The 26662-nt window shown below is 48.4% G+C and overlaps 1 protein-coding gene across 2 annotated transcripts in view; it reads right to left on the bottom strand.

Moving 5' to 3' along the window:
- ZBTB7C (zinc finger and BTB domain containing 7C) overlaps positions 1-26662 on the bottom strand; it is a 373879-nt gene that overhangs the window by 282938 nt on the left and 64279 nt on the right. For both annotated transcript variants that reach the window (XM_059894669.1, XM_059894671.1), the window contains exon 2: positions 11797-12023. The gene's annotated coding sequence lies outside the window, so the exon portion shown is untranslated. The remainder of the gene's footprint in view (positions 1-11796; positions 12024-26662) is intronic.

A 26662-nucleotide genomic window follows, 5' to 3' on the forward strand; every position in this document is an offset into this window, starting at 1 on the left:
AGCATAAAGAAAACACTGAAAGAATAAAACTAAAAGTTATATAAATGGTGGCCTATAGGGGGCAACGGGGGGAGAGTGAAATCTCAGTGTACACCTTTGTATGCCATTTTGATTTTTGAACTGTATAAAATGCTTCACCTACGCAAAAATTCTAATTCAATTAAACACAGAGGAAAGGGGAAATGGGAAGTAATTCTAGACGCAAGAGCCAAAAATTTCTCCCTTCTGCCCCCTCCAAAAATGGATGCTAAAAGTGCCGTGCCTGGAATCCCACGGTCACATGGACCCAGAAGTGGAGGGCGCGTCACTCCAACACAAGTGGAGGCCGGGCATGGAGTGCAGATGGGCAGCCTGCTGGGGCCTGCCCTTCCTGACTCATCACCGGAGGGAGCAAGAAGAAGGGAAGGGCTGGGACCTGCCCCAGGCCAGCATCGCTCGAGGCCTGCCCACCTCTGGAGGGCTATGCCCAGGTCTGCTCCCTGACTCAACCCTGACTCACGGTTACCACGGCTCCTGACATCAAGTGGTTCCAGAAGCAACCAAACTGCATTAAGTACAATGTTCACATTCTTAGGCTCTGCCTGCCAAGCCCACCCCACTCCGGGCCTTCCTCTCTGTATCCCCAGCATGGCCCTGGTTCCCCCAGCTCTGGGGGGCAGTGCCCTGGGCCCTCGCATTGCTCAGTCACAGTACTTGTTGGAGAAGAATTCTGGAGAGGTGAGAGGGCAGCACCCTCAGCTAAGGACGGTGGCTTCGGCCATGTAAGCGAGCTCTTCCCCTCCCAGGCTCCTCTCTGATCCCTCCTGGAGTAGGAGGTGGCAGTCAACCATTACATCCATTAAAATGTACTGCTACCACCCTGACATCCACTGAGGAGGTGGAATTAACTCTAGCCTATTAATAAAATATATCCATATTATAGAAAACCATATTATAAAAAACTAGAGTGATGTGTATGAGTAGTTTTTAAAAGATTACATTAAGTAAAAACACAAGCTGCAGAACATAATACAATACATAGCTTGATCCCATTTTTGTGTAATATGGATCTATTTTTCCAGATCCATGGTAACTATAAATACAGATAGTGATATGAATGTAACAATTCCCTGAATTCTTGACAGTGATGATCTCTGGGGTGAGGGTCGGGGTGTCTCACAATTTCCTTCACTTTCTCAAACACATGTATATTATTTTGTTTTCTTATACAAAGCAATTATTATTTTTGTAATCTGAACATAGATCTCTCTCATGCATTGCATACATTGCTGGTCTGGTGGACCTAGTCAGAGATTCAGTGGAAGAACTCCCCTCCCGACCCTGCACCATCCAGCAGATGGGAAACTGAAGCCCAGAGAGGTCAAGTGACTTTCTTGGCATCACACAGTGAATTAACAGCAAAGCTGGGCTGAGAGCTCCTATCTCCTGACTCAGCCCTCACTCTTTCCACTACGCCTTGTAGCCTGAAAATAAAATCAGTGTGTATTTGTGGAGGGTTCTTTATGTGGTTGGTAGGGGAAAATAGGGGGAATATTGGCCAAAAAAAAAAAAAAAATACTTGGCACTCCAGGACTCATTACCTGGCTGCCAAGTCAATACCACCTCCATTGAGTCATGAAATATTCCAGACAAGTATTCATTTAAAGATGAAACATTAACTGTAAATCAACACCTGGAGTGAGTGCTGAGTTACAAAGTGAATTAGAATAAGTGGGTAAATGGATGGCTGGTCTCAGCCCCAATGGCCACCTGACTGTTACCCACCAGAGCTGGGAGAAGGTCTACCCTCTGACTCAGAAAAGCAATAGAAGGTCAGGGTCAGGGGAGGCTTCTTTAAGGAGTACCTCTCTAACATAAAAATAATTGCCACTGCCTCCCCAAAAGCACCTGAAATGGCAGGCTGCACATTAATCAATTAACAAGTGTTATTAAATCTTGTGTTGCCCTGGGCTCAGAAGGCCTGGCTGACAGGCATAAGGATGGTGGCCGCTTCCACATGGTCACCGCTTTACAACTCAGAAAGGCTTTCGCTCATCATCCCGCTGGAGCCTCTTGATGTCGTGTGGCCAGCAGTTTTTAACCTTTGTTTTGTGTCTGAGGAAGCAGTTTCATGATTTGCTCAGGGTCCCACAGGGCAGTTTCCAAGGCAGAGCCCTGCTGGGGGCACCAGCGTCCAGAGAAGTAGACGAGCGGCCTCTGGGAAAGTGGAATGGCCAAAAAACACAATACAAACCAGTCTAGAGTCGGGTGCTACGTCTCTCCCCACTGGACCACCAGTGGACACCTTTTGCCACTCTGAGATTTTTGTCTTTTGAGGACAGTTTGCATGTGTGGGTTTGCACATGTAACACACATGAACACATTTTTTAAATGTTTGACTAACTCTTTATATTTCTTGAAGTGTTTTTGAATACACTGCCCATTAAACTCTCTTTCTGTAGGTAAATGATGTCAGCAGGACAGGTAATCTAATTCTTTCCAATTAACAGATAAGGAAACCAAGGCTCGGGGCAACTTGTCCCATGTCTTATTACTTCTCAGTGGCAGAGGGGGAAGCCAAGAGCTCTCTCTGGATCATTCCATTTCATGCTCCCAATTCATTCATTTCATTTCATCCTGGGAGAGAGGCGTGGTTGCCCCATCTTACATTTGCGGACACTGAGGCCCAGGGAGACTAGGCCACCTGCCCCAAGTGGCAGAGCCAGAACCCAGCACCCTGGGCCCACAGCTGAGGTGTGAGGTGTGCGATTGCAGGGAAGGTCCACAGTGGGGCAGGCGTTGAGTAGGTCCTTCCCCAAATACCAATACTAACAATAGCTTTCTGAGCTTTCAAATGTGCCGGGAGTGGGCTGAGCTCTGTCCACACAGGACTCTTGAGGACAAGGCATGTGGCCCAGTTGTCTCTGAATCCTTGAGTGGCACAGAGCTGGGCCCCCTTGTTGACCTGAAGCACCCACCTCAACCCTGTCCTTTTCTAGGACCCTTTCTTCCATTTCTGCTGTGCAAATTAAAGGACAGTGTGGGCTCTTAACTAACAAGTGTCTTTTTTTTTTTTTTAATAAATTTATTTATTTATTTTTGGCTGAGTTGGGTCTTCGTTGCTGCACACGGGCTTTCTCTAGCTGTGGTGAGTGGGAGCTACTCTCCGTTGCAGTGTGTGGGCTTCTCATTGCAGTGGCTTCTCTTGTTGCGGAGCACGGGCTCTAGGCGCGCGGGCTTCAGTAGTTGTGGTTTGCGGGCTCCATAGTGCAGGCTCAGTAGTTTTAGCGCACGGGCTTAGTTGCTCCGTGGCATGTGGGATCTTCCCGGACCAGGGCTCGAACCCGTGTCCCCTGCATTGGCAGGCAGATTCTTAACCACTGCGCCACCAGGGAAGTCCCACTAACAAGTGCCTTTGATGGCCATTCATGCCAAATAACGCCATGCACACCCCCTGGGAGGAGTGAGAGCCCCCCACCCAGCTCTCCACACCCAAGAAACTAACTGGCTCCCAAGGCTGCCTCAAATCCCTTCACCTTTACTGGAGCAACTGCGGCCCACCTTTTGCAAGATTTCCACTCAGGCCATCTTCTCTCTCTGCCCTAGGAATGATTTGCTGATGATAATAAACATTTCCACATGAAGGCTTGGATGTCTCTGAGTCATAATTTATTGCTTTGTTTCCGTGGTTGATACTTTTTTTTTTTCTTTTTGCTTAAAAGACAGGGCAGGAGTGAGTGAGCGTGGACGGGATGAGTAATCCCAGCTTCTCTAAGCCCTGGTGGGAAGACGGAAACAAGGGGTGGAGCCGGAGAGGAGAGGATGGGAGTGGCTGACAGGGCCGGGCAGGGGGAGCACGACCCCAGTTCCGGACAGGGAAGACTTGGGCCCCCAAGTCAGATAATACTGTAATCCAAACAGGGTTTATGTGCTCAGCTGCAGCGTGTGGGCGTGTGGAGGCAGGAGACAGGGAAGTATTCTAGCTGAGTGATCCATAACCAACAAAAGGATGGTCTGTCCAAATCTTCCCCAGGCTTCAAGGCCCAGGTCAAGTGCCACCTCCTCCAGGTGGCCTTCAAGGATCACTCCAGCCAAGAGCAATTCCCCTTTCCTCTGAATCTGAACCTTTCGTTTATCTCTAGGGTTAGATGGCTTTGCCCCGTCACTGTTTATTTGTACTGCTTCTCCAGTTCCGTCGTGAGCTCCCAAAGGGCAGAGAACTTGTTTTTACCTCCTCTGTACCTTTTAAGTTTGTGACACCCAGGATAGTCTATCCCTTGGGTGATGTTAGACCACACCTATACACAGAGCCAGGAGTCTCCAAGCAAACATTTGTGGACCGAGTTTCAGAAAATGGCACTAAATAATAATCATACAATTTAACCTTTGGTCTTGGGCTTTATACTGCACGAAGCCCTTTCATAATCTTGGAAGGTAAGTGGCAGGTGATATGAAGCTCATTTTACAGGTAGGAAAACTGAGACTTAGAAAGTTTGAGTGATTGACCAATGACCAGTTAGTAAATAGAAACAGCTCTGGAACCCAGGTTTCTGACCTTCCTGATTCTCCTTAGGGGAGCTGAAAGTTTCTGTCTCCTCTGAAGCACATGATAAATTATTTTGGGGGAACACGGCACTGCTATGCACCACCACTCCCCCCCTCCGCAAGATGCACAGTACGTGTTAACATTCATTCACAGTATAACCGAAGTTCTGAAGAAACCTGTTTGGCTTAGTTCAATGCAACCTTCTCCAAACTTACCTCACCTGAAACCCTTTTGCATGGGACACCTACAGTATCCTGAACTGGGGAAATGTTCTACTGCCCCACTGCTACTTTCCTAAAGGGTAAAGCATGTTCCCAGGAGAAGCTGTATATTATGGACGAAGAAAGGCTTAAGCTAGATGAAGAAAGCTCTAACTGTGAAATTTCAGGGCTCAGCCAACCAGTAAGGACATTTATTATTATTTTACTTTTTATTATTGAACGTTTCAAATACACACAAAATAGAAGAGCATAATAAATCCCCACATACCCATCACCAATTACCAAACCAGCTTCAACAATAGTCAGCAATCTGTTCTTGCTTCATCTTTTTTTATCTAAAATATTTTAGAGAAAATCCCAGACATCATCTGTAAATACTTCAGTATGTAACATTGCTACAGTATTACACACCCTAAAAAAATTAACAATAATTCCTGGGTATAACAGGGGCAAGACGGGAATAAAGATGCAGACCTACTAGAGAATAGACTTGAGGATACGGGGAGGGGGAAGGGTAAGCTGGGACAAAGTGAGAGAGTGGCATGGACATATATACACTACCAAATGTAAAACAGATAGCTAGTGGGAAGCAGCCGCATAGCACAGGGAGATCAGCTGGATGCTTTGTGACCACCTAGAGGGGTGGGATAGGGAGGGTGGGAGGGAGGGAGACGCAAGAGGGAAGAGATATCGGGATATATGTATATGTATAACTGATTCACTTTGTTATAAAGCAGAAACTAACACACCATTGTAAAGCAATTATACTCCAATAAAGATGTTAAAAAGATTTTTAAAAAATAAAAATAAAAAAATAATAATAGTAATAATTCCTGGGTATCTAACGCACAGCCTGTCTCTAACCTCCTTGATTCTCTCAAATAGAGTATAAGTAGACTTGAGTCATGAGTCAAATTGGACCCATAGAGGCCATTCGGTTGGTATATCTCTTAAGACTCTAAATCTGTAACAATTCCCTCACATCTCGCCATTATTTCCCCTCGACCTCCTGTTGGGAAGATAGGGCATTTGTCCTGAGGAGCCCTCTCGTTCTGGATCTGGTGACGGCCTCTCTGTGGTGGGCTTTCCCATGTTCCTCTAGTTCCTGCATAAGGTGGTCGTTAGATTTACAGGCAGGAGCAGTTTTATGTTCAGTTATATGGTGGGAAAATGTCCTGGGTGGTGCTGTGTCCTTCCCATCACGTCACATCTGGTGGTCCACTTTTAGCAAAGCTAATACTGATCCATGGATTTGGATGCTGGGGGGATATATCTTTTTGAGCAACTAGGTCTTCCCAGTATCTCCAAAGTCGTATCACATTCTAGAATTTGGTTCTAGATACATCTCCAGCCTGGGATTTCATGGAGGACTCTCTACTACCATCAGCTCCAAAATTCTATCAGCTTATCCTTTCCTAGGCTATCTCTGGGTGACCTTTTACCTTTCTTTCTTTTTTTTTTTTTTTTTTTTTTAATAAAGAAAAGACACTTTTAAATGACCAGACAAGCCAGGGACCCTGTCTTCCCTTCTGGCCAGGCGCTACCAGCAACTCCATGGGCTTAGCTGGAGTCCCACGGTCTCCACAGCCCATGGATTCCTCCACCCATCTCTTAGGAGATGAGTCAGAATCTCAAGGAGAACAAGAACACATAGTTGAACATGATAAATATGCATCCAAATTTTTTAAAAACCAAATTACACAAATCAAGCTTATTCTGAGAGGTTCGTTTTGCCAGGGGTCTCTAGTGCTCCAATCAGCATAATTAAATAGCAGGATCTCTCTAGAATTGATTGTGGTTTTCACATTTTTTATCATCCAAGGACCATTTCAGCGAGATGATTTTAAGCTAATAAGAACCCCCAAATTAGAAACTAATTAAGGAGATGGAAAATACAAATGTATTTGTTTTTAGTCGGGCACTATTTTTATCAGAGGAATCATGAAAAATTAAAATTGTCAAGTACCAATATGAAGGTTGTCAGTCAAGGGCAATGTAGCTTTCTGCCTCTCCCTGCTGCAAAATTTTAAGGTGATATATCAGAAGCTGTTCCCTGTGGGCCCCCAGGAAGCAAGGAAGAGACTAATTTTGATGAGCAGAATTGCACACTGCTAGACTTGACGAGGAAAAGGGGGTTGCCATAATACTCTCAACTGTTTGGTGATTAAGATTCATAGCGCCTCTTGCTTTTTGAATGCATGTGTGCCTGGCAACAGCATTAAATCATTGCAGTGCACTTTCTCATGCTCATTTAACAGATGAGAACATTAAGGCCTGGGGAACTTGAGAGATGTGCACAGGGTCACAAAGCAAACTTAGAAAGAATCTAGACTATATCTCCATCTAAATATGCTTGATTTTATGACACTCCCTCCTCATTGTCCCCCACATGTGCCATAGATTACCTTTTAAAATAGATGCTAAGTCACAATGACACTGCTTTGGAGGACTCTTTTAGGATTCGTGACAGCCTTGAGAGCTCAGGGCCCAGGAGAGGAACAGGAAGCAGAAGCCAGCTGCCCCCAGGGGAGGAACAACACAGACGGCTGCGGTGAGCATCCAAGGACCACTGACGCAACCTCACACAATCAGATGTTGACCCAACCTTGAAAATGTCATTTCAGTCCCCAGGGCTGGAGAATTCCCATTCGTCTATAGACTTTGCACTGATTCCAGCATGGCTGACACCCGGTTACTCTTTGCATCACCGACCTGTACCTCCTTATCCTGCTCTCTCCACTCCAGCCCTAAGGATCTGCCTACAGACACTCTATTCAAACCTCCTTTCCCATCGCAGAATCCTCACCAAACCCAAGCCAGGTAGGTGAAGAGGACCCTTGCTTAGCTCCAGGCCTCTCTCCCCTCAGGCCCGGAAAAGATGGGTTGGGAACTTTCTTGATAACTAGGGTAGATTCCAAACTCAGGGGGATGAGTTAGAGACCCCACACAACAGGCTGAAGAAAACTAAGGATGTCAGCGAAACCTGCCACTGACACACAGGAGACAAAGGATTATTAGTTGAGAGGTGCTCGCCCTGCAGGGAGGAACATCCAGGGGAGCACTGAGCGGGGCCCACGGTGGGGAGGACAGTGCGTGATGATGGCCCAACCTGCCATGTGATGCCGAGTGGAAGGGCACGTTTAGAATCAACCCAGCTCCCAACCAAGAAACCACGCCAGGTAGGGAATTAAGAGTCTTAATAACATTTTATAATTTTATGCAGGTCTTTCACATACACTATCTCATTTGAGTCTCAGAAAAACCCCAAAGGCAGAAATTATTTAACCTATTCCTCAGGTGGGGCTGGGCTTAGGGGAACTTGATTTTGTGGAGTGCCAACCTTATGCCAGTGACATGTGTCAGGACACATATGTAGCAATTACTATTTTCTGCTGCTGTTGGGATCCCGTGACTGGGGCAGATGTCATTCACAGAGTAATAGAAAATACCCTCTCCCAAACCCAGAAAGAGCAGCCATATCTATGATCGTGGGCTCCCTGGCCCTCACAGGGAGTAATCTGTATTTTTATGGCTGGTAAAGAAAGGAGGCAGGTAAGGTAGGGATGGGCCTTTGTTTCAAAGGCTGAGGCTGGGAGACAGGAGAGAAAGGGGATGAAGGACAAGCAGCTTTTCGAGTAGGGTGCCTGGATCGGGTCCCAAGACACTTGGGATGGCTTAGGTAATGGGTCCTGGGGTGGCCGGCACCCCCTCGGCCCACTGAAACACAGTGCCACGGTGGTGTCCATCCTCTAGAGATGAAAGCCCGGGGACCCCTGCCTTCTCTACGGCAGAGCTGACACAGGGGCACAAGCTGCCTGCAGGACCTGTCTCCTCCAGGTGACCACACGGCTCTGGATAAGGAGGGCCACAGGCAGCCACCCTGGGCCAAGGTCCAGGCTCACCCCCTGCCCATCTGTCCTGCCCCACAAAGCCCCACAGTCCTCATGCAACAGAAGAGTAGAAACAGAACTACAGAAATTCCTGCTAGGACACTTTTGCCACACCTAGCCCATAGGGAACTCAACCCGGTTTTCATTTAATTTAGGAAAATAAAAAGCATTATTTCTTGACGTGGAATGTCACAGAGTAATGATTATTTTATTTAGTCCTCATAATTACCCAGCAAAACAGACATTCTTAGTGCCACTTTCAATGCAGCTTCTGAAGCTCAGAGAGCTTTGGGCACTGCCTGGGGTCAGCCCGGGACCAGTAAGTGGTGGCATCTGAGGCCAGCTGGGAAGACCTGCAGCCAGGGCTGGTTCTAGAGAACATACGTTACCATCCAGAACAAGTGATTCAAGACACCTCTGACACTTCAAGCCAGTTTCCCCAGGAATTCATTTCAGTTGTGTCATGAGAAGAGGACAGAATAGTAAGTTCTATTGTCTAGCTCAGGATACACCTGGCCTCTGGGTGCCCCTGGGCAAGATGCTCTAAATTCTAGACCTAAGCTGTCCAATAGAGTAGCCACTAGCCACAGGTGCTGTTGAGCACTTGCAATGTGGCTGGTCCAAACGGAGATAAACCGTAAGTATAAAAATGCACTCTGGACCTCAAAGACTTTGTACGAAAAGAAGAATATAAACTATCTCATTAATAATCTTTATATTCACTCCATGTTGCAATGATAATACTTTGGACATGTTGAGTTAAATGAAACATTATTACAATTAATTTCACTTGCTTCAAATTAAAAATCCCATGAGACTGGCGCATGCTCAGTCTCTCTGGGCAGCCCTGCTCCAGGTCCCAAGTCTTGCCTCGGTTTCTGTACCCGACTCATCCTGCCCCACTCCCTAGAGCAGCGCTGGAAGCCGAGGAGGCAAGACTCTCCAAGCATTCCGAGAATGTCCTCTCTTCTCAACACGTCTGTAAATTCCTGGACCCATCCCTCCCTCCCTCTATCCTACTCAGTGCCCAGAAAGCATCCCCAGGCCCAGCAACTGCCAAAGCACTCACAGGCAATCACCATTTCTGAGTGTTCGGATCCACCTTAAACTACATTTTCCATGGCCAGAGGAATGCTGAGAACGAGGTTTTCAAAGCCCAGGCCTCAAACCCTGTTCACAATCAGAAGCCCTGGGAATTGGGATGCGTTTCTCCCAGCCTTCTTTGCTCCCTCCCCTCCCAGACCATAAGCTCCTCCAAGAGCAGAACAATGGAAGAAAACTAAATGATTGATCACTTACTATGGTGCCAGCTGCGGTGCTAAATGTTTTGCATGTTTCATTTTATTTAATTCTCCCAACCAGCCTGTGAGTGAGAAAGTCTTGTCCCCATTTTGAAGACAGGAGCCTGAGGCTCCCAGAGTCCCAGATCTGTCTCCACTCCCATGTTTTTTCCTCTGCCCCATGTTCCCTTCCCTGGGAGCAGACACACCTCATGCATCTTTGTATGTCTGGCACCTAGCACAGTGCCCAGTACAAAATAGGTACTCGGGAAATACTGGGAAACTAGGTTAAGAAACTTCTAGATTCAACCCTTTGTTCTCTCTTGACTTAATCAGAAAGTATTTTGCCCCTTACCTTCCTGAGGCTGCTAAGCCCCTTACATTCCTGAGCCACCTGCAGGGCTGGGCCTCTTCTGCCTCCTCCTGCCCCCCATCACCTCCCATCACGAGGGCCCACACGGTGAGCCCTGCCCAGGTCCCCAGTCAAGCCTAAAATGCACAGACTGCCTGCTCCACTGAGAGGTGGGGGTCTGAGAATAGTCCAGAGCTGGTACACTAGGGTCTAGGGTGCCCGGGGACACAGCTAGCTCCAAGAAACTGTGAAGATACCAGCTCCCTAGCAAAGACCCTCCAGGCCTAGCCAGACCCCTAACTATCCTCACCAGGGTCCCCAAAGCTCGACTCCCCTGCCATTTGTTCGTATAGACAGAAGCCAAGTCCTGGGCCCACCTGGTACCTGTGGTTGATCCATTTCCTAGAGCTGGGTTCAGCTTTCTGGATTCCTTCTTCATCTTATTCTTTCTGCCTGACTTAGAACAAGGGCTCCCGGAAGTCCTAATACTCTGCCCCTCCCCACCCCTTGGCTTGGCTTTGTGCACCCTGACACTGGCCTGCACTGGAATGGAATTTGCCACACCCTCTTGGGCCTCCTGCCCCAGGCCATTGGCCCTCTCCCCCTGCCCTGGTCAGTTTCCCAAGGCCCCAAGCTATTTTTGCTCCCGCCCCAGCCTGCCGTTTTCCCCATGGCGGAAATTGCCAGAGCGGTACCCAGTATGACACACACAGTGACGACCAGATGGCCAATGGAACAGGCCCTCCACTAGATCAGAGCTCATCTTCGGGGTCTCCAGTCCCACTGGACCCTGGTCCTCCCAGCTTCAGGGTCCTGCCCTCTAGGCTCTGAGGACCTTCTCAATGCTTTCTGCCTTGGCTGACCTCCTCAGATTACCTGCTAGACCCAGGGTGTCTGCCAGCCCCCGCCTGTGCTCTCCAGACCCCCACCCATGACCTCCCCAAGTCAGCCTTGGTCATCTGCTACTTGCCTTGGCATCCTTGGAGGGACGAAGGCAGCCACAAAGTCCCTATTTCCTTTTTTACAAGAAATACCAACCCATCACCTCACCGGTCATTCAAAAAATCTGTCCCAACCCAGAAGGCTTCTCAGCCAATAAGGCCTCCAGGTCTATCCCTTAGGTATCACTGATCCATGAAAGAGCTCCTGCACCCCTCGCTGCCTTTGTTTCCCCACTGGCATCCATGCCCTGCTTCCCAAGGGAGCTGATGGGAAATAATGACTTCTTGATTTGTTACTCTAAGGTCTTAAAACAAGAGGTGCTACATCCATATGGCATCAGGCCTTCCTATGAGGTATAGCAAGTGAACCTACCTGCTGCTAAATCTTCTGGTGCCTAGCTCCAGCAAGAGCTTGGGGCAGGAACTAATAACTATAAAGCATCCATCTATTATCTCATCAGGCCTTACTCTGCTTTGTTTGCATGGTTATCCTCCCAAGAGCTGACCTTTTATGTCTACTGCAGGCTGACATATTCTCCTACCTGCCATATCATTCAGAAAGGATTGATGAACCTCAGGTTCATTACCTGTCATTACACCGTGTACATGTCACTTGGGGCCGAGGTATCAATTCTTCTTGAGTCTCCCCGCTGGTACAGTCTCCCGACTTGGAGGCTCCGGGTCCAACGAGCTGCAGATTGTGCTCACTCCTCAGGCCCTGGTGGGCTTCATGCCATCCCTTACTGCTCTCCTGGCTGGCCTACTCCTCAGGGGTAGTGAGGCCTTCTGAGTTCCCAGCTGCTTCACAGGAGACCTGTAGGAAGAACAAAGGTCCCTGTGACCTACCAGGGCCAGAGACACATGTCCAAGTTTTAACTGTTCTAGAACTTTCCAGCCATCTTTTTTTTCTCTCTCTATTATTAGATCTTGTAACTCCAGGTGACTATATAGACTCTACCTCAGCTAGGGTCTTCACTGCCAATGTCCCACCCACCAACCCTACCCCCAGGCCTCAGCATGCGTGTGCCACACACACACACCCCTTCATTCTTATCTCCTTACCTTGGCATATTTTATTTCATCTGCCTGAAAGACGCACCTTCAGTCACCCATCTTACCCACCATTCAGAATTTAGCTCATACCCACCAACAGAACCTCATTGCCCCAGGAAAGAGGAAGGACCTGGGTGTCCTCCCTCCACCAATGAGACCCACAAAGAACAAGGCCATGTCTACCGGGGACATTCCTCAACTCTTGTAGCCCAGGCCCTGGGACAAGGCTTCCGGTGTGCTGTGGTTTGGGGGCTCCAGGAAGGCCGCCCACCTGTGGCCTCCTTTCACAGCCCTTCGCTCAGAGTGAGAGACAAGGGTACAGATGCAAACCTCGCTGGGTGAGGGACACAGACACTGCTCCACTGAGTGACCACATTTCATAGCCAAGACCACAGCTCACACTCTGGGGGCAGGGGGCAGGTAGGAAGGGGCTCCAACAAGAAGAAGCCGCGCCTCAGCATGCAGATCTCCTGGGTTCTGGAGACTGGGGCCACATTGGCCATAGCCCTGCATCTCTGACCAGGCATGGCCTCCAGCTCCCAGGGCCACTGCCCAGACAGCTGTGACCCTGAGCTCCACCCCAAACTCGGGGTCCTCTGGGCCTCAGTGAACCCACTGCTGAGAAGGGGCTGTGGTAGGGGGAGAGTGTCCACCAGGGCATCCAGTGCTGCAGGAAAGGGGGAGCACCATGGACAGGGATGAGGGCAGCAAAGGGAGGCAGGGACCTGGAGTCCCATGGATTTTGTAAGCCTAACAATGACAATGTCTTTCACACACACCCTGATTTATACCCTTCAAGCTGCTTTGGCATCCACTGGACCCATGTGGTTTCACAGTAGTGACATAAAGGGGTATTTTTTTTTTAAGGTTATTTTAGAGATGAGGCAACAAAAGCACAGAAAGGTTGAGAATCTCACTAAAGATCCCACAGGAAGGTAGTGAAAGAGTCAAGACTGGAATTTCCGACTCCCAGTTATCATTCTTTCCAGCAAGCCCCTTGGTACTGGGTTAATTTCCTAGCACGTCAGGGGAATGGCGGGTCGGTAGGAGTGGGGAGGACGAGGGGAACAGAGGCATACTTGGCCTGCTGTGGGGGGATGGGGAGAAGAGAGAACAGGAGGAGGATCCGGCCTGTGGTTTCTCCCCTGCTAGGAGGGTCTAGGCGAAGAAGGCACAGAGAAGAGAGTGATAAACAGGGAAGGCAGGAATGTGGAGGCCCCTAGCTGACAGGAGCAGCTCAGGCAAACAGGGTGCTGCTGTGATAAATAGCCACAGCTTGGGAGTGGGGAGGGGGGCAGGGTGCCCACCTTGAGCCTCCAGGGCAACCTGGCTTTACAGCTGTGGCCTCCGAGGCATTGCTGGGCAAGGCAGCCCTGGGGATTAGAAGCCCCTTTGAAAGAACAAAGCAGTTATTGGTATTACCTTCCAAAAGCATACACACACATCAATGCTCTTTTGTATATGGGATATATTCCTGAATAATGAAAATGAAAAAATGCCACCACGAAGTTCCACCCCTACGAAGAAAGATCTCAGCTGCTCCTGGACAATTGGATTCTCTGCTTGATTCCAATGCTGCTCTGCTTCCGCTCTCCAGGAAGAAGTCACAACCTAGGAAATTCCTACCTGGTGGGAAGGCAGGCCGAGATCCTTCTAGAATAGGCAGCACAGGCCAAAGGCCAGGAAACCCAGGATAGGTGGCCAATCTATGGAGTTCAGCGGAAAAAGGACGCAAACACCAAAAGCAGCCAGGAGCTCGGTGCAGACCCACATGCCCACCGGACCACACCTCAACACATCAGGCTACGGAAAGAATGGAAAGTCATCCCCTGGTGTTATTATCGTTCTGTGTCCCAGGCACCCCGGGGAAGGGGAGGGGGTCCTTGTTCTACCAAGTAAGACATGAGCCCTACTACACGTGCACCAAATGCCGTGGGAAAGGGAGGAGAAGCTGCACCCTTCAGAAGCCGGTTACCAGCCTGTCCCATGGGCTGCACGATCACCTGGCGGCTGTAGCTCCGGAAGCAAACAGCTAGAGCACATCAGTTTTCGCTGGGGGTGGGAGGGTGGGGATCGGAGTGCTTCTGAGCCCTCCTGCAAGGTGGGGTTGAAACATATTCACAGCAGATGGTGCTGTCACCCTCACTCGGGATTCTCATTCCTAATTATCTGTGCTGTCGGCAAAACAATTAACCCTCAAAGAAAAACTGCGCCATCCACTCCCAACCATATGAAAAGACAATTTTTCCCAAGGACAAGGGACACTTAGGGCAGCAGCAGAGGGAAAGTAGGGCAGCCTTGTGTTCGATTCAGGATCTCACTCCCCCTGGGCGATTTCGCCATCCTCTGAGCTCCGTGGTCCGCTGCACGCATCGCACGGCAGCCCCTCCCGCCTCTGAGCCTGCATTTCCTTTCCCATAAAAAGAGGGGGTGAGTCCAATCCCTAGGGTCCCCTTCAGTCCCACAGTGCTACCATGCTACAAGCATGGTTCTTTTCCTTTGAATTTTAAGTTCCTTTGGAGTAGAGATTGAGTTTCCATTTGTTCCTCCATTCATTTGCTCACTTGCTTATCTGCTTATTTATTCATTCATTCACTCATTCATTCATTATATAGGAGATATGAGGAAAATATCTATTCAGCCTTCTTGACCACTGCATGGAGCTTTCTTCCCCTGGGATGTGGAGGGAGGAGGGAAGATGGAGCAGGGTGAGGTGGAGGTGCAAGGGGCTTCAGCACTTGGCACTGGCTTGGCATCAGCTGTAGGAGAGGAATCCTATTGCATTTGTGTTCTCTCTGAAGATTCAGCTGCAGGAAGGCAGAGTCCTCTCCAGAGAGCTGAATGTGGTAAGCAAGCCACCTTGGTCCCCAGGGAAGGCCTGCAGAGGGGTGGAGAGGTGCTATGTAAGGAGATCCAAAAGCCCCCATCAGCTGCTGTGGAGCTGGAGAGAGCGCTTCGTAGTTGTTCATTAAAGACCTGAGGGATGAGTGAATGAACCAGAATGCCCCTCCTTAAAGGAACTGTTTAAAAGAAAGGAGAGTTTTTATAGGGCTAAGGCATGATGTTTGTTACCCAGGGGGCTGCTATTTAAGGCTGGGCTGGTTGGTCCGTTTTATCTGTTGTCATGCACTGTCATGGGAAAGAAAGCAGGGTGAGCAAGAAATTGTAGAATGATCACTGTCAGCGCCAAAAGAGCCTTCAGGGATGACATCATCCTGGACACGTTTTGCAGGTGCCATCTGGAGAGGTTGAGGGGCTGTCTGCTCACCAACAGGGAGGGCAGAGCAAGACTGCCGCAGCTGGCTCTACATCCGGGCCTCACTCTGGTCCCAATCCACACAGCCTCCCAGGACCACCCCTCAATATACTGGGGAACTCACAGGGCAGAAAGGAAGGCTCAGATGGGGGCACCATCTGGCCGACACCCCTCCACAACCCCACGGGGCAGCAGGCCTCCTACTCAGGCAGTGGCAGTGCTCTGCGCACCTGGCGAAGGAGCGCAGAAAAAAGATAGGGACGGGGCTGGGGGGGTGGAGGGCAGGGAGCTGAGACCCCTCCTCGACCACCACTTTGCCCAGTTCAAGCCTTGTGACATCCTTCTTCCGTCTCCCTGTCACCCATCCGGCTACCAGCACTTGCCTTCACCCAGTGACCAGGAGCACAGGCTCGGATGCCAGCTCCTCGGCATAAAAGGACTGTGTTTATATTCAAAGCGGGCCGTTGCCCACTCAGAATCTGCCCACTCAAAGGCAGCACATGTGACTACACCCCCTGCCCAGAGTCCAAGCGGGACAGACGCCAACCTCTGGCTGGAGACATTTCTAAATATGAGTGTGGCACAAAGAGTCAGGTTCCCAGGCCTCCTCTGCTCTGGAAGACCCAGCCAGGATTGTCAAGGCTGCCTGAAGGAGAGGGCTGGGGGCAGGCAGGATCAGGAGGCAGCCAGCTGAGACAGCCATCAGCCCCAGAAACATCACCTGAACCTCTCCCTGGCCTTCCAGCCTCGTTAGGGGAAGAGAAAGGATTACCCTGCACCCAGAAAGTCTAATCAATTGCCTGAAACCCTTGGCAGCAGGGACAGGAAAGCCACTGCTTGCTCAAATGCACATGGATTAAAAATACACAAATGGAATATTTTTTCTTCCCCTCTCCTCAACCTCCTGAAGCCTGGGATGCTTGTTAAAAATAGCCTTGCTGTGGCATGGATCCTACAAAACCCAATGGCTGGCATGAAAATTAAGAAGCCATTGGAGGCGGCACTAAGTGGTTACCCCTGGGGAGTGGGCCGGGGAGGGCTGGGAGGGGGTGCTTTCAAGTGTTTGCAGACACACTTCTACACTGCTTGGATTTTTAACAAGCAGATATTATTTTTATTAGGCTTTTTTTTTCAAGCCTCTGTTCTCTCTCTTTTTTTTACTCTTTAGTTCCTCTTCATTTTTTTTTTTTTAATATATTTTTTGGCTGCGTTGGGTCTTCGTTGCTGCGTGTGGGCTTTCTCTAGTTGCGGCGAGTGGGGGCTACTCTTCGTTGTGGTGCGTGGGCTTCTCATTGCAGTGGCTTCTCTTGTTGCGGAGCACGGGCTCCAGGCACACAGGCTTCAGTAGTTGTGGCATGTGGGCTCAGTAGTTGCGGCTCGTGGGCTCTAGAGTGCAGGCTCAGTAGTTGTGGCACACGGGCTTAGTTGCTCCATGGCATGTGGGATCTTCCCAGACCAGGGCTCAAACCTGTGTCCCCTGCATTGGCAGGCGGATGCTTAACGACTGTGCCATCAGGGAAGCCCCAGTTTGGTTTTTTTAAATGGAGATTCATCCATTGCATCCTTCACCTTAAGCTTAAGGCTGAACTTGCACTGACCTAGCAACCCGACAGCCCAGTGCTGGCTGCCCTGGTGGTGCACAGACCCCTTGGCATCCAGGACACCAGGTGCAAATACAGCCCAGAGTCACGAAAGGAACACTGAATCCAGGGTCAGAGTCTTGGATCTATGGCTGTGTGACCTCAGACAAGCCACTTGATCTCTCTGGGCTTCAGTTTCCTTAACTGTAAAATGAGGCAGTTGGATTAAATGCACAACAGGTACCTTCTAGTCGTAAGCATTTCACAATTTTAAGGATTGAGGAAAATATCTGAAACTTGCCCTGTGTTTGTCCTCACCATGAACGGGCAAGGGGAATGTGTCCCTGGGCAGAGACAGAAGGATCAGAAGACAAAGGAATCCAAATTGGAAAAGAAGTAAAACTGTCACTGTTTGCAGATGACATGATACTATACATAGAAAATCCTAAAGATGCTACCAGAAAACTACTAGAGCTCATCAATGAATTTCGTGAAGTTGCAGGATACAGAATTAATACACAGAAATCTCTTGCATTCCTATACACTAACAATGAAAGATCAGAAGGAGAAATTAAGGAAACAATCCCATTTACCATCACATCAAAAAGAATAAAATACCTAGGAATAAACCTACCTAAGGAAGCAAAAAACCTGTACTCAGAAAACTATAAGATACTGATGAAAGAAATGAAAGGTGAAACAAAGAAATGGAGAGACATACCAAGTTCTTGGATTGGAAGAATCAATATTGTCAAAATGACTACACTACCCAAAGCAATCCAAAGATTCACTGCAATCCCTATCAAATTACCAATGGCATTTTTCACAGAATTAGAACAAAAAATTTTACAATTTGTATGGAAACACAAAAGACCCCGAATAGCCAAAGCAATCTTGAGAAAGAAAAATGGAGGTGGAAGAAGCAGGCTTGCTGACTTCAGACTATACTACAAAGCTACAGTAATCAAAACAGTACGGTACTGGCCCAAAAGCAGAAATACAGATCAATGGAACAGGATAGAAAGTCCAGAGTTAAACCCAGGCACCCAGGGTGACCTAATCTATGACAAAGGAGGCAAGAATATACAATGGAGAAAAGACAGTCTCTTATATCAGTGGTGGTGGGAAAACTGGACAGCTACATGTAAAAGAATGAACACTACCTAACACCATACACAAAAATAAACTCAAAATGGATTAAAGACCTCAATGTAAGGCCTGATACCATAAAACTCTTACAGGAAAACAGGCAGAACACTCTCTGACATAAATCTAAGCAAGATCTTTTTTGATCCACCTCCTAGAGTAATGAAAATAAAAACAAAAATAAATAAATGGGACTTAACTAAACTTAAAAGCTTTTGCACAGCAAAGGAAACCATAAACAAAATGAAAAGACAACCCACAGAATGGGAGAAAATATTTGCAAATGAAGCAACCGATAAGGCATTAATCTCCAAAATATACAAGCAGCTCATGCAGCTCAATATCAAAAAAACAAACCACCCAATCAAAAAATGGGCAGAAGATCTAAATAGACATTTCTTTAAAGAAGACATACAGATAGCCAAAAAGCACATAAAAAGATGCTCAGCATCACAAATTATTAGAGAAATGCAAATCAAAACTGCAATGAGGGGGGCTTCCTTGGTGGCACAGTGGTTAAGAATCCACCTGCCAACGCGGGGGACACAGGTTTGAGCCCTGGTCCGGGAAGATCCCACATGCCGCGGAGCAACTAAGCCCATGTGCCACAACTACTGAGCCTGTGCTCTAGAGCCCACAAGCCACAACTACTGAGTCCACGTGCCACAGCTACTGAAGCCCATGTGTCTAGAGCCCCTGCTCCGCAACAAAAGCCACCACAATGAGAAGCCCATGCACTGCAACAAAGAGTAGTCCCTGCTCGCCGCAACTAGAGAAAGCCCGCGCACAGCAATGAAGACCCAACGCAGCCAAAAATAAATAAACAAAATTAATTAATTTAAAAAAAAACTGCAATGAGGTATCTCCTCGCACTAGTTAGAATGGCCATCATCAAAAAATCTACAAACAATAAATGCTGGAGAGGGTGTGGAGAAAAGGGAACCCTCCTACACTGTTGGTGGGAATGTAAATTGGTACAGCCACTATGGAGAACAGTGTGGAGGTTCCTTAAAAAACTAAAAATAGAACTACCATACGACCCAGCAATCCCACTACTGGGCATATACCCTGAGAAAACCGTCATTCAAAAAGACACATGCACCACAATGTTCATTGCAGCACTATTTACAATAGCCAGGACATGGAAGCAACCTAAATACCCATCGACGGATGAAAGGATAAAGATGTGGTGCATATATACAATGGAATATTACTCAGCCATAAAAAGGAACAAAATAATGCCATTTGCAGCGACACGGATGGACCTAGAGATTCTCATACTGAGTGAAGTAAAGCCAGACAAAGACAAATATGATATTGCTTATATGTGGACTCTAAAAAAATGATACAAATGAACTTATTTGCAAAACAGAAATAGATTCACAGATGTAGAAAACAAACTTATGGTTACCGGAGGGCAAGGGTAGGGGATAAATTGGGAGACTGGGATTGACACAAACTACCACATATAAAATAGATAACTAATAAGGACCTACTGTATAGCACAGGGAACTCTACTCAATACTCTGTAATAACCTGCATGGGAAATGAATCTAAAAAAGAGTGGATATATGTGTATGTTTAACTGATTCCCTTTGCTGTACAGCAGAAGCTGACACAACATTGTAAATCAACTGTACTCCAATAAAAACACTTTTAAAAGTTAAGCTTTCATCAAATCTAAAAAAATAAAATAAAATCAGGAGACAGGGGAGAAGGAAAGAAGCTGTTCTGAGAGCAGAGAGCAGCTCCACACCTTGCGGATGAAGTGTGCAATTTGGAAAGAGCATCACTTTGGGACCCAAAATGTCCTGGGTTCAAATCCTGACTTCAGCTGTTAGTAACTATGTGAACTCAGGAACTGCTCATCACTGGTGCAAATGGACCTTCTCGTTTGTAACATGGGGTAGGAATATCCACATCCAAAGGCTGTCGTGGTTATTATATGTAAGGAAGTGAAAAATTACCCAGCTCATTGTAGGAGTCTAACGTCCTTTTTTTCTTTTCTTCCTCCTGTCGTTTACCCTCCACTGCACTGCAGGGTGGTTAAGAGTGTGGGCTCTGGAAGCAGATTGCTCTCCCAGCTCCACCACCTATTCACTGGTGACCTTGGGCAAGCAGTTTAATTTCTCTGTGCCTCAGCTTCTTCACCTACAAAGTGGGAGTGAGCCAGGGCTGGTTGTTTTGCCCCTGCCCCTCCTAGCCAACTGAGCCCTCAGTTTTCAATCTTGTATCTTCTATAGGTTTTCCTTCACAGGCCTCATTCCTTCCTGCAACCTCTCTAAGATTCCTGGCCCACAGCTGCCCACCACCTGTGGTTGTCTGGCTGGCCCTCACCTACTCACTCCCAGCCCCCTCTCCATTTGGTCTGCACTCTGCAGGCTGCACACCTGGCCGGGGTTCTCTCCTGGAGCGTGGGGAATGTGTGTTTCAGATCAGTGCTTCTCAAGCTTCAATGTGCTTAGGAATCACCTGGGGATCTTGTCAAAATACAGATGCAGATTCAGATTCGGTAGGTCCCAGCTGGAGTCTGAAATTCTGCATTTCTAACAAGCTCCCAGGGGTGTCCAGGCCACTGGTGTGGGACCACCCTTTGATTAGCAAGACTGTAGAGTGGAGGAAATCCTAGTGTGTACATGTGTCTGTGTGTGTGTGAGTGTGTGTGTGGGTGTGTGTGTGTGTGTACGGGGGTGGGGACAGGGACAAGGCAGGCCAGTTATCCAAATTAGAGAAGGAGTAGAATTTTGAAAGAGATGGTATGATAGAGACCAAGCGTGAATTCAAGAGACACCAAAGATGAAAAGTAGGAGAGTGTTATATGAAATGATGTGACATTACCCAACCAATAAAAATAATGTTTATTGAGATAATGCAGCAGCACAGAAAGATGCTTATGACATAATAACTGAAAAAGCAGACTACCCATTATTCACACACTACATACGCACACTAAATCTTCAACTCTGCCAAATGCACATTTAAGAAAACTGATAGACTGTAGTAGGATGACAGCTCAGGACCATGAAAGCTGTGTTATGGTATTATAATCACATGTATTTTCATTTCTTTGTCATTTTCTAGATGTTCTTAATGAAGTTTTATCATTTTTGTAATTTAAAGTTTTCCTTCTATATTACTCTCAGATACCCACTTCCTGAAATCGTCAGTTTTTCTGTTATTGAGGTTTCATGTATTTTGAGCACAAACCACCATTGCTGGGAGGGCTGGCAAATGGTGCATTAAACCTTCTCAGTCAAGCCCAAAAATAAAGCAACCCAGATTCTGTTCTTCCTCTAAGCCAAGGGTCTAGCGCTTTGGAAGGCTGGCACTATCACCTCTCACTATAGCAACAAGGAGACCCTGGTAACCTCGAGCTTACGGTTATTAAGAGTAAAAATAGGAAGTCCGTGGATAGATGTGCAGCAAGACGCTTCTGTGGGTTTGCATTGGACAAGCCGGGTTCTGAGCCCTCTCGGCCTCTCTTACAAGAAATAGAAAGCAAAAATCAGACTCTAGGAGCTGTTTCCCACAAGATTACAAGGAGTGCTTGGCATTTTCTTCTTTGTTTCCCATCTCCGGGCTGTAAGCTGCCTTTCAAACCAGTTCTTGACATGCCTGGAGTCAGGCTGTTCTAGAATAGGAGGCAAACTGTCCAGCCGGGAGATGCCAGAGGCTCACTTATGTTTTGGGCGTGTTTACACCACTCCAATGCCCTGCACCCAGCCTGCCCTTTGGACTTCTGTCCAGCTCTCCTGGCTTACCAGCACTCCCACCCATTCCCCCAGACCCCCGACCCATTCCGTGCAGTGTTTCCTCAACTTGTCCTTAGGCAGGTGTTTCAGGCCCCCCAGCCTCCCATGTAGGCCTTGACTCTGACCTCTGGGAGGTTGGGGGTAGGGAGGAGGTCCCAGCCCCGGCCTGGCTGCTCCTGCCAGAGGTATAGGGTCTGAACCCAGGTCTGCTCCCCAGAACCCTGAATCCATTTTGCACTCTAGTGAACCAAGTTCAAGGCCCAGTTCTGCCACCATCTGGCTGTGGGACCTTGGGCAAACCACTATCACATCTCTGAACCTATAAACATTTTAAGATGGGTTTATAGAATCTCATGGTCTCTTTCGGTCCTAACACTCCATCACGCCAACAGGAATAATGGTTTACTGTTTATCTAGCAATACAGACGAGATATTTCACATACAAGTCTTTTCTAGACAACTAAACATTGCCCCTTCAAGCAACAAAATGTGTTTCATTTTAGCCCTACTGCACGAAGTTTTGTTTTGTTTTGTTTTAACATTTATATGCTTCTCATCCTTTTGTGGCAAAGAATAAAACCTAACATTTGTTTGTGTACTCCTCTCCCCAGCTCTGTTCCACAAAGCATTTGCAGTGGCCAAGGTGCTGAAAATAATGTAACTTTGTCTTCAGGGCCCTCTGGCATGTCTATGAGATGCTCTCCTGTGTCAGGAGATTTGTCCCTACTGCTGCAATTTTCTCTCTTCTTCTATCTGCCCCTTCCCACAGTAAGGCTCCCAGAGGTCATGCTACCTGTTAGGAATGCCTGCCTAAAGAAGCTTCCCCACTTCTAATATGCAGCCCCCTGGGCTGGGCGACCGTGGGGCTCTGAGCAAGGGTCAGGCGGTCTTAGGATAAGGAGCCATGGCTTCAGCCATTTCGCTGATCACAGGCACTTGTCCCTCGCTCTGAGATCCATGTTCTGGGACAGGAGAGGTGAGAGCAGGCTGAGCTCTGGATAAGTGAGGTATCTGTGCCTTGACCCCCTCACCTGAACCAATACTTATTTCCGCTTTGCTGGCTGGTTTTCCCAGAGGGGGCGTTTAGAGACCATCAGAGTTGCTATCATTTCCACACAGGCCAGACTAGAAGGCAAGCTCAGGTTTAGAATTTAACCCCAACTCTACACATCCCCAGTGTCACTCCTTTTTCCAAACTGATCCCCAAGTTTCAATATGCCCTTGCCTTGCTTCTTCCCATAAGAGATGCTACAAGTCCCCAGATTAGGCTTTCTTTTCAGAGGAAGCCACCAGAGGCACCAGGCCAGATGCAGGCTCATTCCTAGACCAGAAACATCTGGCAGAGCAATCCCTGTCCCCCGCCTCCACTCCCTGGCAAGGCAGAGCGAAACCTCAATGCCCTCTGCCTTTGCCCCTCCATCCCAGGTTGGAGCAGCTGCACCAACAAGCTCTTACTGTCCCCTGTGCACACCCAGCTTCCTACCTGAGCCAGTCAACTCCACATTTATCACCAACCTACCACGCCCCCTGGCACACGTGCACTTCCTGTTCTGCCTGTGACGGGCCACCACATCACTCACTCTCGGGAGGACACAGCGTAGAGAGCCTGGAGGTTGTGGTTGGAAAAGGGAATTTCAGAGTTTTCAAGCCTGGAAGTGGGCAGCTCTGAAAGGGTGCCTTTATGGAAAAGCCAGGCTGCAGGAGGGGGAAGCTTCTAGAAGAAAAACCACTAAAGCCACTTTGAGACCAAGGCGGGAGATGGTTTGCAAAACGCTGAGGTCGGTAAGAAAAAGGGCAGGAAATGGGGGCAGAAGGGGCCTGGAGGTGGGTGTGGAAGGGTACCAGGAAAAAAGGTGAGGTGATGGATAACCCAGGAAGAGACGGAGGAGGTGAAGAGGCTGCGAGGGCACGTTAGTGCCGTGGCGGATATTCCAGCCCTGCATGACAAATAAGCCGGACCCACGGTGCCGCCTGCGGGGTGCTGGGAAGGGGCCTCTGCAGACCCGCATTCCTGCTGGGTCTGGCCCGGGGAGCAGCATGGCAGCAAGGAAACGAGCCAAGACAGTAAAATCGCATGAACCTTACAAAATAATAACCACCACCAAGAGCCAGGCATTTCCCATGGAAAGTCAAGTCAGTTCTCATCAGTGACCCGCACCCCTGAGCTGGCACCTATTTCTGCTTTGGTGTCTGGTCTTCCCAGAGGGGGTTTATACACTGTCAGAGCTGACATTACCACCAGGGCCACATCGCAAGGTAAGCTCAGGTTTAGAATTGAATCCCAACTCTGTACATACCTGTGTCATCCCATGTCTGAGTCCAGCTCCCACTTCTACAGAGGAGTAAACTGAGGCTTAGAAAGAGTAAGCAACCAAGGAGTCTGGATTCAAATCCTCAATTGCTTGATTCCCAAAACTGTTCCCCTCGAGCACCACACTTCCCGGCTGACCCACGGTTCCTCACCGGTGCAAGAGCAGTGGTTCCCGGTGGGCTTTGCTCTAGGGGACCCTGCCGTCTCCCCACATGAAACCACTGCATTTCATGCACTTCCAGCACGAACACACTGCTCCAAGTCTCCTGCAGAGGCTGAGATGGTGCGGCAGGATTGCTCCCTCAGGGAGGGCCGGTTTCCAAGAGTTACCGCGCGTCACCTGGCTGTGCACATTGCCACCTCTGCTCAAACACTCATAGATGTTGGCCGGGAGAGGAAGCCTTGAAAGGCAAAGAGGGAAACGGATCCTAGGACACAGGACGCTGGGGGCGGGGAGGGGAGGGAGCAGAAGGAAGTGAGGAGAGGGCAGCTGGGTCTGGGGGGCTTTGGATGCAGCCCTGAGTGTGGTGGCTGGCAGGACTTGAAAAGCACCTAACAGCAGCTCGGTGGCTTCTTCGAATCAAGGATGAACAGCGTTCTGGCAATACATGACAGGGGAGGGAGGACTAAAGGAGGAAATCATTTCCTATATAAAATGAGCATGAACAAAGGAACCAGCAGAAGAGAACCATGATACATTTTCTCTTTATAACTCTGCTCAAAGACCAAGTCTCCATCCTTTTTTGTTTCTTGCATCCTTCCCAGTGCCTACCTGGCACCACCCGATACACACGATAGGAGCTGCATAGCTGCTTCATCCAACAGGTTTGTAGTGAGTCACTATTATGTATTTGGTTCCGTCAAGATGAAGGGTGGGCAACAAATTAACTACAGACGCACGAGGACGTGCGTGGTCTCATGAGGGAAGGCGAGATACCAACCTCCCAAAGCAGAAACCCCAGTCACCCGGTCCTTGAGTGATGCTGAAATAAACGGTGCCTACGCTGAGTGCTTTAGGAGGAAAGCCCACAGCAGAGCCGAGTCTCAAGGTGGTGGGTTCTCCCACCCTGGAGGTATTCAAGGCAGGACGACTGGCTGCAAGCAGAGGAAGGAGGGACAGTCCAGTCTATCGGGGCCCAAGATGACAAAGCACCTAGAAATGCCCTCCCCGACAGGCCGTGGGGTGGGGGTGGGCACACAGTACACTCATCCTGGAGGCCAGTTTTAAGGGGGTGGAGAGTAGGAATACTGCAAAACACACCATGAAGCATGCCCAGGGCAGCAACCATGTTTTTTTCATCTTGTGGTCCCTGCACGTAGCATAGTGCCTGCCCCACAGTCCTCCAAGAAGTGAGCTGGGTTCCACAACATTTAGTCTGCACCACCCAGCACACCACTGAAAGTCGGTGTCTGTTTCCTCCGTGAATGTCCACTCTAACCATTAGACTGTGAGCTTCTTTCCAAAACTATTTTATTAATTGGTTTTAGCAGTAGATTAATTTTCTATGAACATTGTAACAAATGATCACAAACTCTGTGACTTAAACAACACAAATGTATAATCTTACAGTTTGAAGGTCAGAAGCCTGACATGGGTCTCATGGGGCTAAAACCAAGGTGCTGGCTGTGCTGTGTTCCTTCCTGGAGGCTATAAGGGAAAATCCATTCCCTTGCCTTTTCAAGCTCTGTGAGGCTGCCCGCATTCCTTGGCTCGTGGGTCCCTCCCTCCATTTTCGAAGCCAGCAGTGTGGCATTTCTCTGACTGTTCTTCTGTAGTCACATCTCCCTCTCTGACCACAGGCCGGCAAGGTTCCTTGCGGTTTAGGGATTCATGTGACTTGATTGGGCCCACCTGAATAATCCAGCATCCTCTCTCCATTTCAAGGTCATAGTCTTAATCGCATCTGCAAAGACCCTTGTGCCACGTAAAGCGACATATGTACAGGTTCCGGGAATTGGGGCGTGGACATCTACAGGGATCATTATTCCACCCACCACAAATGGAAATACCTTCATATTGTTCACAATTCAAATAACACAAAAGGCTATATGAATGAAGAGTTTTCCTCCCATCCCTGTCATTCCTGATCCAGTTCTCCCTGTTAATATTGCCTCCATAGAGTTGAACCAATTTACATGTACATATACATGGCCCACCTCCAGTCATATACGGGCATGAGATGTAAGCTCATTTGGCACAGAAGCCATGGGTCACATTTCCTTCACATCCCCCACGGTGCTCACTCCAGGTATGGACTCAGGAAGCCCTTGGGGGTCACTACTGCTCACAAGCCCTTAGACTCTTGCTGGTGACGGGGGCAGAGACTGGAGAGGAGGATGAAGCCAGCAGCCAGC

Source organism: Balaenoptera ricei, chromosome 14 (genome assembly GCF_028023285.1).
Source record: "Balaenoptera ricei isolate mBalRic1 chromosome 14, mBalRic1.hap2, whole genome shotgun sequence".
Taxonomy (NCBI): domain Eukaryota; kingdom Metazoa; phylum Chordata; class Mammalia; order Artiodactyla; family Balaenopteridae; genus Balaenoptera; species Balaenoptera ricei.